The sequence below is a fragment of the Procambarus clarkii genome, chromosome 71 (assembly GCF_040958095.1).
Source record: "Procambarus clarkii isolate CNS0578487 chromosome 71, FALCON_Pclarkii_2.0, whole genome shotgun sequence".
NCBI lineage: Eukaryota > Metazoa > Arthropoda > Malacostraca > Decapoda > Cambaridae > Procambarus > Procambarus clarkii.
Window position 1 is genome coordinate 28,750,940 of NC_091220.1, and position 14,636 is coordinate 28,765,575.

Here is a 14,636-nt window from a genome sequence, read left to right on the forward strand (position 1 = left end):
ATGTGGGGAGTGTAATAGTCATGATGACTATGTTGGGAGTGTAATAGTCATGACGACTATGTTGGCAGTGTAATTGTCATGATGACGATGTTGGGGGAGTAATAGTCATGATGACGACGTGGAGAGAGTAATAGTAATGATGACAATGTCTGGAAAGTAATAGTCATGATGAGTATGTTGGGGGTGAAATAGTCATGATGACGATGTTGGGTGTATAATAGTCATGATGACTATGTTGAGGGCATAATAGTCATGAAAACGATGTTGAGAGTGTAATAGTCATGATGACTATGTTGGGAGTGTAAAAGTAATGATGACTATGTTGGGAGAGTAATAGTCATGATGACCATGTTGGGAGTGTAATATTCATGATGACTATGTTGGGAGTGTTATAGTCATGATGACTTTGTTGGGGGTGCAATAGTCTTGATAACGATGTTGGGAGTATAATAGTCATGATGACTATGTTGGCAGTGTAATTGTCATGATGACGATGTTTGGGGAGTAATAGTCATGATGACGACGTTGGGAGAGTAATAGTAATGATGATTATGTTGGGGGTATAATAGTCATGATGACGATGTTGGGAGTATAATAGTCATGATGACTATGTTGGGGGTGTAACAGTCATGATGACGATGTTGGGAGTGTAATAGTCATGACGACTATGATGGGGGTGTAATAGTACTGATGGCGATGTTGGGAGAGTAATAGTCATGGTGACGCCGTTGGGAGTTTAATAGTCATGATGACTATGTTGGGAGTGTTATAGTCATGATGACGATGTTGGGAATGTAATATTCATGATGACGATGTAATAGTCATGATAGTCATGATGACTATGATGGGGGTGTAATAGTCATGATGACGACGTTAGAATAGGAATAGTCATGATGACTATGATGGGAGTGTTATAGTCATGATGACGATGTTGGGAGTGTAATAGTAATGAAGACTATGTTGGGGGTGTAATAGTCATAATGCCTATATTGGGAGTGTAATAGTCATGACGACTATGTTGTGAGTGTAATAGTCTTGATCACGATGTTGGGAGTTTAATAGTCATGAGGACTATGTTGGCAGTGTAATTGTCATGATGACTATGTTGGGAGTGTAATAGTCATGACGACTATGAAGGGGGTGTAATAGTACTGATGGCGATTTTGGGAGAGTAATAGTCATGATGACGACGTGGGAAGAGAAATAGTCATGATGACTATGTTGGGAGTGTTATAGTCATGATGACGATGTTGGGAGTGTAATAGTAATGATGACTATGTTGGTGGGTGTAAAAGTCATGATGACGATTTTGGGAGTATAAAAGTCATGACGACTATGATATGGGTGTAATAGTCATGATGACGACGTTGTGAGAGTAATAGTAAAGATGACGATGTTCGGAAAGTAATAGTCATGATGACTCTGTTGGGAGTGTTATTGTCATGATGACTCTGTTGGGAGTGTTATTGTCATGATGACGATGTTGGGAGTATAATAGTCATGATGACTTTGTTGGGGGTGTAATAGTAATGTTGACTATGAAGGGAGTGTAATAGTCATGATGACTATGTAGAGGTTTTATTGTCATGATGACGATCTTGGGAGTGTAATAGTTATGACGACGATGTTGGGAGTGTAATAGTCATGATGACGACGTTGGGAGAGTAATAGTCATGATGACTATGATGAGAGTGTTATAGTCATGATGATGATGTTGGGAATGTAACTATCATGATGACTATGTTGGGAGTTTATTAGTCATGACGACTATGTTGGCAGTGTAATTGTCATGATGACGGTGTTGGGGGAGTAATAGTCATGATGACGACGTTGGGAGAATAATATTAATGATGACGATGTTCGGAGAGTAATAGTCATGACTATGATGGGGGTGTAATAGTCATGATGACGATGTTGGGAGTGTAATAATAATGATGACTATGATGGGAGTGAAACAGTCATGGTTACTATGTTGGGAATGCAATTATCATGATGACTATGATGGGAGTGTAATAGTGATGACGACTATGATGAGGGTGTAATAGTACTGTTGGCGATGTTGGGAGAGTCATAGTCATGATGACGACGTTGGAAGAGAAATAGTCATGATGACTATGATGGGAGTGTTATAGTTATGATGACGATGTTGGGAGTGTAATAGTAATGATGACTTTGTTGGGGGTGTAATAGTCATGATGACGATTTTGGGAGCATAAAAGTTATGATGACTATGTTGGAGGTGTAACAGTCATGACGACTATGATGGGGGTGTAATAGTACTTATTACGATGTTTGGAGAGTAATAGTCATGATGACTATGATAGGAGTGTAAGAGTCTTGATGACGATGTTGGGGGAGTAATAGTCATGATGACGACGTTGGGAGAGTAATATTAACGATGACGATGTTGGGAGTGTAATAGTAATGATGACTATGTTGGGGTGTAATAGTCATGATGACGATGTTGGGAGTGTAATAGTCATGATGACGACGTTGAGAGAGAAATAGTCATGATGACTATGTTGGGGGTGTTATAGTACTGATGACGATGTTGGGAGACTAATAGTCATGATGACGACGTTGAGAGAGAAATAGTCATGATGACTATGATGGGAGTGTTATAGTCATGATAACGATGTTGGGAGTGTACTACTAATGATGACTATGTTGGGGGTGCAATAGTCTAGATGACGATGTTGGGAGTGTAATAGTCTTGATCACGATGTTGGGAGTGTAATAGTCATGATTACTTTGTTGGGTGTACAATAGTCTTGATGACGATGTTGGAAGTGTAATTGTCATGATAACGGTGTTGGGGGAGTAATAGTCATGATGACGACGTTGGGAGAGTAATAGTAATGATGACTATGATGGGAGAGTAATCGTCATGATGACGATGTTGGGAGTGTAATAGTCATGACGACTATGTTGGGTGTGTAATAGTCATGACGACTATGTTGGGTGTGTAATAGTCATGATGACTATGATGGGATTGTAATAGTCATGATGACTATTTTGATGTTTTATAGTCATGATTACGATGTTGGGAGAGTAATAATCATGATGACTATGATGGGAGTGTTATAGTCATGACGACGATGTAATAGTCATGATGCTGATGTTGGGAGTTTAACAGTCATGATGCTGATGTTGGGAGTTTAACAGTCATGATGACTCTGTTGGGTGTGTAGTAGTCTTGATCACGATGTTGGGATTGTAATTGTCATGATGACTATGATGGGAGTGATATTGTCATGATGACTCTGATTTGAGTGTAATAGTCATAATGACTATGTTGTGGTTTTATAGTCATGATGACTATGATTGGAGTGTAATAGTCTTGATCACGATGCTGGGAGCGTAACAGTCATGATGACATTGTTGGGTGTGCAATAGTCATGATGACGACGTTGGGAGAGATATAGTCATGATGACGACGTTGGGAGAGATATAGTCATGATGACGATGTTGGGAGTGCAATATACATGATGACGATGTAATAGTCATGATGACTATGTTGAGAGTGTAATAGTCATGATGACAATGTTGGGGGTGTAACAGTCATGATGACGATGTAATAGTCATGATGACTATGTTGAGAGTGTAATAGTCATGATGACGATGTTGAGGGTGTAACAGTCATGATGACGATGTTGGGAGAATATTAGTTATGATGACTATGATGGATGTGTTATAGTCATGATGACGATGTTGGGAGTGCAATAGTAATGATGACTATTGGTGTAATAGTCATGATGACGATGTTGGGAGTGTAATATTCATGATGACGATGTAATAGTCATGATGACGATGTTCGGAGAGTAATAGTCATGATGACTATGTTGGGGGTGTAATAGTCATGATGACGATGTTGGGAGTGTAATAGTTATGACGACTATGTTGCGAGTGTAATTGTCATTATGACTATCTTGGAACTATGGCCGGTTGCCGTGGTCGGTCATAAAAATATGACCGACCACGGCAACCACACACTTCTGCTGCCGTCAGTCGACCAGCAATGAACACTGGAGTGCTTATATTAAGTTTGGAGATCTTTTTCTTGGAGAGGGATCAACATCACCTTTATTCTAGGGTGCAGCTCCAAACTGGCCTATTATCATGAGTACACACCCTCACGAGCCGCCATGACTCCCCCACACTCTCCTTATTATGGAATAGTGTGAATTGCGTTGGAATTGAGCTGTGTTGTTTACCATACCATTAATTTCGTGAGTATAGATTATTTTATTATTTTTTCATATTTTCATTTTATTTTTTAATTTTTTTTATTATATTTCGATGATGGGAACATCAGATCACTTGATGTTCTCAATTTTCTGATGGGAACATCAGACCATTTGGGAAGGCACCGGACGAGGGAGTGGGGAATGGTGGGGAGGACTAGGGGACGGTGGGGTGGGGAATGGTTGGAAGGCTGAGGAGATGGGTGAGGGGGGGAATGGTGCGGAGGACTGGGGGACAGGGAATTTTGCTGTGGCTCAGCACCGCACATACGCTACTGAGCCACAGCAATGCATGACCCGGTACTTCTAGTATTACATAAAACACGTACAACAACAATATATATAATATTTCAGTACAGCACTGTACGCTACTATCAACTGGTAGCACCCCCAATATCATATTCAGACTTTACCAAATAACTGTATTAGGTTGCTGCTCAAATCTTGGCACTCAACCTATTGTCCCTTCACTGCTTGAGGCTGAATATCTGGCACATAAAATATCTCCAACAACTATAGAAATCAATCTCTCACCTTACACTGCGTCTTTCATGCCAATATGCAATCAAGCACTCCCTTATACATCACCAGAAGATATCCATATGATTCTCTGTTCTTCTTCTTGAGGCCCACCACAAAGAACATCCGTCTTGGTCCTTAAAATCAGGTAAATACTCCTGCAGTTCTTCCAATATCTGCTGCACATGAAGTCCCACTCGAATGTCAGTGAATCTCCTCCAAACGGCTTCACAAAAGAAACGTGTAGCTCCCCCTACACTCGAAGTTCCGCTATATCAATGGAGTTCCACTCCTGAACTTGAAATTCTACTCAACCCTTACAGTTCAGCTCCCACTTGGAGTTTAGCATATAATCTTCAGACGCGAAGCTCTTCCACTAACTTTTCCCATCCAAACCTGTAATTCCATTACCAATCCATAATAACATGTTTCCCTAATAAAATGTAAATAGATGTATTTACAATAAATAAACTCCTTCCGATATCCCTTTTAGCACTCCAGCTCTGCCGTGGTGGACCCTCTCCCATTTTCGGAAGAGTCCACACCGAAATGAAGCTGCGCCGGCGGCCAGGGGATCCGCCTCCTCAGTCACTCACTGACCACAGGCAAGAGAATATGTGCTGCTCCTGCCTTCAGCATCTCCACTCCTCTCTAACTCCTTATCTCTGCTCACCGTCTTAATTAAACATCTATCCTATATTCACATGCGTTCTCTACGATCGCTGGGCACACGATTAAACACTGTAAACATTCTATCGCTAATTATATGAGCTTACCACAGAATTCCAGGACGTGAGGGTGCTCACTCTAGCGCTCCAACATGGCGTCACATCTGGCCGGCCAAAAAAATCACCTTAGGACTGCCTCATAAAGCTTGTCTCACTCCTGATGTGAGCACACCAAGTCGCCTGGCAGGCTCCACACCGAAATACCTGCTTACTCTCCTCCACTCGAGAATATAACACATTAAAGTCCACTCAGGCACGACCACCATCAAGGCTTCAGGTAGCCTCTAATATCTTCATAATCACTGAGAAATGACATATATGTTGCGCTCTCGGCAGCTTCCTCACCAGTGGTACACTGTAGCCTTCACTCAAACGCTTTATCCAGAACTGTATTCTTCTATCTTCCCAGGAGACAGTTATGCACGTCTATTCCTGACAACTGTGGCAACTGAAGTGATGTGTTACAATGTCTGCCAGCATCACATCACATCACAAATTGTCGACATCTTATTCCCTCTAACTTTTATAAGATGCTCATCCTCTACTTGTACTCATTTAAGTACATCTATTAAACGGTTTAATAGATGTAAACAAAGCCGCCAAAGATTAAGACAAGAATGTAAAGATTGGTAAGTGGTTTTGTAATTGCTTGATGACTCCAGGTGCAGGTTGTTAAGCATATGATGGGTCGTGTTCCAGGGCAACTAGTGGGTAACGCTTACCTTGAGCTATGGCATGGAACAGCTCTCAGCCTGTTGACAGGAGTCACCAGTCGTCTGCTGCTATACCCACCTGAGTAAAACAAAGTAAGTAATTATCAAAAGAAGGCACCAAACTGGGAAGGCTATGTAGCCCCATCAAATGTGCGGGATAATCAGAGGACGCTAAGTATCACCAAAGATGCCAATACGAGAACAGAAACGCATAAGGCGAACAATTTCAAAAGTATCCGATTCACCAAGAATTCTATCGAGGGACAAGTGACCGCGAGGGATGGTCTGAAAGCAAGACACACGCTTGTCCTGGAAGTCAGGACATTCAACAAGGATATACACGATTGTCTTTGACCTCCTGCACAGAGAGAAAATATTTGCTCAGAGATTTAAGGAGTCTTCACTCACACAGTGATTTGTTAATTTATTATCTGTGTCTAACTTTTTAAAATAAAAATATTCCTGTTAGTTGATTTTTATTTGGATAAGAAACGTGTGTGTGTGTGTGTACTCACCTAGTTGTGTGTCCATGTGTTTATATCCATTTCTTTCTCTCTCCAGAGGTGGTGGGGGGGGGGGGTAGTAATGGGGGTCTAGGGCTTGAGGTACGCATTAATGATGCCACATAAACTGACACTTGGATGGGTGACACTGGAGTGGCTGACATTTGGGACCCTGACTCAGGTAGGGTTGTTGTGGTAAGGGACGCGGTGGTGATGACATTATTAACACATTACAGGACATTACAGGCAAAATATGACAATTTAACTGTTTTCATATTTCGCAGATATCAGTGAAAATGTTTTACATTATATAATTCAAATTTAACTGGATATTGCAAGATTCATTTTTGGGGGTCACTTGGCACCATTTCAAGTGGCACTCAATTCATTTATGGCCGCCACTGTTCACGGAGGGGCACGTACCCAACATGAATTACTGTTAAAAATTTGGTGAGACTATCCCCAAGAATCTGAAGACAGACAAACTCACAGAAACAGAAACAGAAAGACAGAAAGAGAGAGGCAGAGACAGAATCATAGAAACGGAAGAATTATGTTGATATACACGGGATGTCGTATATGTTCTCATTTATAACCGTTATTTATATATTGATCAGAAATTTGTTTATTGCTGAATAATGCCGGATTAAAATATGTTTGTGTACTCACCTAGTTGTGCTTGCGGGGGTTGAGCTCTGGCTCTTTGGTCCCGCCTCTCAACCGTCAATCAACAGGTGTACAGGTTCCTGAGCCTATTGGGCTCTATCATATCTACACTTGAAACTGTGTATGGAGTCAGCCTCCACCACATTGCTTCCTAATGCATTCCATTTGTCAACCACTCTGACACTAAAAAAGTTCTTTCTAATATCTCTGTGGCTCATTTGGGCACTCAGTTTCCACCTGTGTCCCCTAGTGCGTGTGCCCCTTGTGTTAAATAGCCTATCTTTATCAACCCTGTCGATTCCCTTGAGAATCTTGAATGTGGTGATCATGTCCCCCCTAACTCTTCTGTCTTCCAACGAAGTGAGGTTCAATTCCAGTAGTCTCTCCTCGTAGCTCATACCTCTCAGCTCAGGTACTAGTCTGAGGGCAAACCTTTGAACCTTTTCCAGTTTAGTCTTATGCTTGACTAGATATGGACTCCATGCTGGAGCCGCATACTCCAGGATTGGTCTGACATATGTGGTATATAATGTTCTGAAAGATTCCTTACACAAGTTTCTAAAGGCCGTTCTTATGTTAGCCAACCTGGCATATGCTGCTGATGTTATCCTCTTGATATGAGCTTCAGGGGACAGGTCTGGCGTGATATCAACCCCCAGGTCTTTCTCTCTCTCTGACTCTTGAAGTATTTCATCTCCCAAGTGATACCTTGTATCTGGTCTCCTGCTTCCTACTCCTATCTTCATTACATTACATTTGCTTGGGTTAAACTCTAACATCCATTTGTTCGACCATTCCTGCAGCTTGTCCAGGTCTTCTTGAAGCCTCAAGCTGTCCTCCTCTGTCTTAATCCTTCTCATAATTTTGGCGTCGTCAGCAAACATTGAGAGGAATGAGTCTATACCCTCTGGGAGATCATTTCCGTATATCAGAAACAGGATAGGTCCAAGCACAGAGCCCTGTGGGACTCCACTGGTGACTTCCCGCCATTCTGAGGTCTCACCCCTCACTATAACTCTCTGCTTCCTATTGCCTAGGTTCTCCCTTATCCACTGGAGCGCCCTACCAGTTACTCCTGCCTGTTTCTCCAGCTTATGCATCAACCTTTTATGGGGTACTGTGTCAAAGGCTTTCCGACAGTCCAAAAAAATGCAGTCCGCCCATCCTTCTCTTTCTTGCTTAATCTTTGTCACCTGATCATAGAATTCTATCAAGCCTGTAAGGCAAGATTTACCCTCCCTGAACCCATGTTGATGGGTTGTCACGAAGTCTCTTCTCTCCAGATGTGTTACTAGGTTTTTTCTCACAATCTTCTCCATCACCTTGCATGGTATACAAGTTAAGGACACTGGCCTGTAGTTCAGTGCCTCTTGTCTGTCACCCTTTTTAAATATTGGTACTACATTAGCAGTCTTCCATACTTCTGGTAGGTCTCCCGATTCCACTGACCTACTATACACTATGGAGAGTGGCAAGCTAAGTGCTCCTGCACACTCTTTCAATACCCATGGTGAGATTCCATCCGGCCCAACAGCTTTTCTCACATCCAGCTCCAATAGGTGCTTCTTGACCTATCTTGATCTTGACCTTGACTCTTGTAATTTCGAACCTTTCCAAGGTCACTTGGTTTGCTGCCACCTCTCCTAGCACCGTGACTTCTCCCTGTTCTATTGTAAAGACCTCCTGGAACCTTTTGTTGAGTTCTTCACACACCTCTTTGTCATTCTCTGTGTACCTGTCCTCGCCCACCCTAAGTTTCATTACCTGTTCCTTCACTGTTGTCTTCCTCCTGATGTGACTGTGTAGTAGCTTTGGTTCGGTCTTGGCTTTATTAGCTATATCATGTTCATACCTTTTCTCAGCTGCTCTTCTCACACTAACATACTCGTTCCTGGTTCTCTGGTATCTCTCTCTACTTTCTGGTGTTCTGTTATTACGGAAGTTCCTCCATGCCCTTTTGTTCAGCTCCTTTGCCTTCATACATTCCCTATTAAACCACGGATTCTTCCTTTGCTTCTCTGTTTTTTCCTGTTGGGCTGGGACAAACCTGCTTACAGCCTCCTGACAATTTTGGGTGACATAGTCCATCATGTCTTGTACAGACTTGGTTCCGAGTTCTGTGTCTCAATGTATATCCCATAGGAATTTATTCATCTCCTCATAGTTTCCCTTTCGGTACGCCAGCCCTTTGTTTCCCAGTTCTTTTTTGGGGGTGATAATTCCTAGCTCAACCAGGTACTCAAAGCTCAATACACTATGATCACTCATTCCCAAGGGGGCTTCCATCTTAACTTCCCTTATATCCGACTCATTTAGGGTAAATATCAGATCAAGCAGGGCTGGTTCATCCCCTCCTCTCGTTCTTGTCGGTCCCTTGACATGTTGACTTAGAAAGTTTCTTGTTGCCACATCCAGCAGCTTAGCTCTCCATGTGTCTGGGCCTCCATGTGGGTCTCTGTTCCCCCAATCTATCTTTCCATGGTTGAAGTCTCCCATGATTAGTAGCCTGGATCCGTTCCTGCTAGCCACAGAAGCTGCTCTCTCTATTATATTGATGGTGGCCAAGTTGTTTCTATCATATTCCTGTCTGGGTCTTCTGACATTCGGTGGGGGGTTATATATGACTACTACTATAATTTTCTGTCCTCCAGTTGCTATGGTGCCTGATATGTAGTCACTGAAACCTTCACAGTTCTGAATTACCATCTCTTCGAAACTCCAACCTTCTCTTAGTAGCAAAGCTACACCACCTTCTCCTCTCCCTTCTCTCTCTTTCCTCACTACATAGTAGCCCTGTGGAAACACTGCGTTTGTTATGGTGTTTGTTAGCTTTGTTTCTGTGAGTGCTATTATGTCTGGGTTTTCTTCTAGTGCCCATTCTCCGAGTTCACTTGTTTTATTAGTAATTCCATCTATGTTAGTGTACATTGCCTTGAAGCTCACTTTCTTCAGTTCATTTTCTTGTCCCTTTCTTGGCGAGCATTCTGCTGGTGTGGGAAGCTTTTCAGTGGGTGAGATGATCTGTGAGGTGGTTTGCAGGGTTTCAGGGGAGTTTGGGGTGAGGGGTAGGGGTTTCATGGAAGGGGGGACAGGTAGGGTGTGGGTTAAGGAGATAGGGGGGACATGGAGGATATGGGGTGAGGTGGGAGGAGGGATAGGGAGGGTATGGGATGAAGGGGGAGGGGGACAAGGGGGGGAAAGGTGGGAGGGGGGGACATGATGGGAATGGGGAAGGGATGACAGGGTAAGAATGGGGTGGGGGGGGTGGAGGGAGGGTTGGGTGGGGGCAGTTAGGGTGAGGGGAAGGGAGGGTTTCTATGCAGAGGGGGGTTGTGGGGTTGCCCTCCCCTCTGGTGTTGCTGGGATGCTGGTTTTGGGTTCGCCTCTAGTCTCTAGGACTGTTGTGTTGGGGGCTGTGATTTCCTGGTTTGCTTCTCCCTCCCTGCGCTTCCTCCTTGCCTCTGCTGCCCTGGCTCTCTCCTCCTTCGTCCTGTCCCTCTGCAGGAATACTTTCTTGTATCCCTCCACATGCTGCAGTCGACTCTTCCTTTCGAGGATATCCTCCTTCGTGTTTTCGTTTGTAAACACCACCTTTACAAGTCGGTTTCTGTCCTTGTTGTACCAGCCCAACCTGAAAACCTTCTCAATGTTTCGTTCAGCCCCTTCCATCTGTAACCCCTTCAGTAGCCCCTGTACTGCCTCTCTATCCTTGCTATTCCATTCTTGCCTGTTGGATCCTTCCTGTTCTTTTATGCCTACAACTACCACTGATCTTTTTCTCTCCAGCAGCTGAGTGGTGCATCTTGCTGCTTCCTGTGAGGTGGCTGCTTGCATCGCTACCTCCCTCACTGTGTCCATTGCTTCTGAGCTCTTTTTCAGTATGTCTGCAAATGTTTCAGGTACAGAGGCATTTCCTTTCAATGTAACATTCCCACCTTCCCGTTGGATGATAATCTGATGCTCGGTCTTTTTATTTTTTTCTGTGAGGGATTTGATCTCCTCTCTTGCTGATGTCAGCTCACTTTGCAGGTTGTTAATTGTAATCCTCATTTCATGCATCTCCCTCCTGAGTTCCTCCAGAACTTGGGTTAACATTTCCTTCGTTTGGTCACTCTGGCTGTTTCCTGTGTCCCTGTTGCGTCCTCCTGCCATATTGCCCTTGTCAAGAGAGAGAGAGCAAGAGAGAGAGCAAGAATAGTCCTAGTGTGAGTGGATAATCGATAATCGTCGATAATCTTGTCAGGTCTTCAGGTCTCCACTTGTGTCAGGGCTGATGTGACTGATGCTTCCTCAAGAAGTCGATATTCACTAGCTATCTTCTCTAAATTCACTAAGATAATTCACCACGAGATGTGATCAATGTGTTGCATAACAATGCCACTGTTTAATTTACACTGTCCCGATTCTCACTGCACAGTACACCCGCTCCCTTGAACCCTATTGTTCCCTCGGTTAACGCGACCGCTGACCCTACACGTCTGCTCACGATCAAAGCTGAACCAAGACTGTGTGTGTGTGTGTGTGTGTGTGTGTGTGTGTGTGTGTGTGTGTGTGTGTGTGTGTGTGTGTGTGTGTGTGTGTGTGTGTGTGTGTGTGTGTGTGTGTTGTTATGATCTCAGCCTGCAGGAGAAACGAGTCTCCCTTCTTGAGAGTTATTCAGCAAGCCTGACCTAACTAGAAGGTCTAGCAAATATTGAGGTGATAACCCATATGAAAAATGGCTGGTTGGATATGTAAAACAATTTAAGATTATGGGCAGTAAGTAAGGAAATAGATAAATGACTGGCTAGGAGATGTGGACATTTTGCTGGAGGCGTGAGGCTCACTTCCGGGGGACCTTGACCTCACTTGAGTGCCAGACATCGCAGGGGAAAGCCGCGCTTCGTTTGAGCTCCCGTCAGAAGGGAACCCCTAGTGATATATCTCTAAGAGAAGAGAAGTGTGCAGACATACCAGCTGTGGAATCGAGCTGGGGACGTGTGGTCTCAAGTCGTGGGCGATAATTAGTGAATATTAAGCCGCCCGGAGGCATTTTCGTGGGCTGTGTGGAGCGCCCTGACCAGACGCCGTCAGAGGGAAAGCGCCCTCGATCAATTAATCTGTGGTAAGCACGATATACGCCAGTTCATAGTGATCACTTGTAGTTGGTCGTGTGCCCAGCGACAGTAGCGATGTTTATTTTATAAGTTAGACATGTTTTAATAAGGCAGAAGGCCTGAAATAGGAGAGTGAAGAGGGAGGAACACGGAGCGACGTCCGTCCCCTCTGAGCGCTGGCGGACGACTGAGGGAGCCTGGCTCCTGATGGAGGAAGACCCTCCCAGCGAGTGAGGACCGCCGCCAGGCGAGGTGGAGTATGGACCCGCCCAAAGCGGGGGAGTCCACTCTCACTGTATGTAGAGGACAGATAGAGGTTTGAGGCAAGCATATTGTGTGGTTATTTTTGTTTATGTGTTAAAGGGGAACGTTTTATTGGAGTGTCGATGGGTTGCAGGTTTGTCTTTGGGGAAGAAGTTGCTGAGAACTTCGAAGCCAGCAGATGATGTAGCTGATGAGACTCCAAGGTAGTGAAGGAGAGGACCTCGAGCTGTGAGAAGCAGCAGTGAAGAGGAGTGTCACGTGCTTCTGTAGAGGTGGAGAAGCACCATAGTTGCTCGGGGAAACTTCATGGTGTAGCAGCCAAGAGAGCTGTGGAGGACCCTAGCAGAAGGGTGAAGCACCGTACTTGCTCAAGGAAACTTCATGATAGCAGCCTGGAGGAGCTGCAGAGGATCCTGGTAGTGAAGCCCGGAAGAACCTAAGGATATTAGGGTAGTGAACTTCCAGAGGTGGAAGGGGAAGTTCTGGTGGATTACTTGTAGGGAGTTGATAGTGTTTGGTTGTCATTAGCGTGCAAGACGCAGTGAGAGGTGAGTGACTGTTTGCATTCTTATGTCAAGGAGTGATTTATTCTGAAGCTTAGAGTTGCAGTCGTAGGCTTGATTACCTACAGATGTATGTGCTCGAGGACTGACAGTGATCGATTAATCATTGTTGTGTATCAATGAACATTTATACTGATATATGTTATTGCATTCAATGCTGGTTTTCTATATATACATTATCTTGCTGATAGTGCAACAGTATATGTAGGCTTGATCAACTTGAGGAGGTTAATAGTATCAGGTGGTGAACCAGGAGATAGGATACCACTTGATAAGCTGATAATAGAGTTCTGATGGTATTGGAGTGCAACCTGATTGTGATATTATAGAGTATAGGATTCATTATTATTATATGTGTGTATGTATCGTGTATGTGCTTTGTCCAGTAAATGTGTCACAATTTGCTGGTGTTTGCCCTTGTCCTAGTGAGGCTTCCCAGGAGGTAGTAAAGAAGGAGAGAGAGAGAGAGAGAAAGAACCAAGAACCACTGCTGTGGACAGGGTAGGAGGTAATACTAGTAAGTCATAGGGGATTGAGGAGATCATATCTCATAAGGAGAGAGTGGGGAGTCACAGCGGCTCGAGTGGGTGTGTGCACGTGACAACGAGGCTAAGAGTTGGAGCCGCATCCCCTAAACGTGTGACGTTGAGCCCCTCTCCAAGAGCCAGAAGCGCCAAGGGTGATCTCCTAGTATAAGCACTCTGCCGAGTTGTGGGTTGGGTTGTCCATAGAGAAGGATCAACGACGACAACACCAACCAACCCACAGACTATAATAAATTGGGGGCCTGTCCGGGAGAGTGAACTGACACACCAACACCCTGTCCAAGAGTGGATTTGTACACCCCTGCTGAGATAAACTGTGTGACCGCAGGTGTATATTCTCTCTTGGGAAGACTCACAGGACAAAGATGGATAAGGTGCAAGCGTTTGTGGAGTCAGGCAAGCCTGAGGATTTAGAAGGTTGCACGAGGGATCAATTGAAACAAATAGCAGAAAAATGTGGCATCAGGTTGAAAGCATCTAAAGTAGCTGGGATGAAGGATGAGATCCTGAGGCAATTAAGAGCCAAAAATGAAGCGGCAGAACAAGGAGCCCAGAAAGGAGCTGAAAGTGGAAAGGAGGATGATGGACAGGATGAAGTGAGATCCCAGGGATCGAGTAGGAGCAGCAAGAGTAGCCGCAGTAGTAGGAATAGCCGAAATAGGAGCTTGGAGAGATTCCAGTTAGAGCTCCAGATCCAACAACAGCGTGAGGAGAGACAGTTCCAGCTGGAAAAGATGAAATTGGAACTCCAGATGAAGAATGAAGCCGAGAAGGAAAAAGAGAAAACCAGACTGG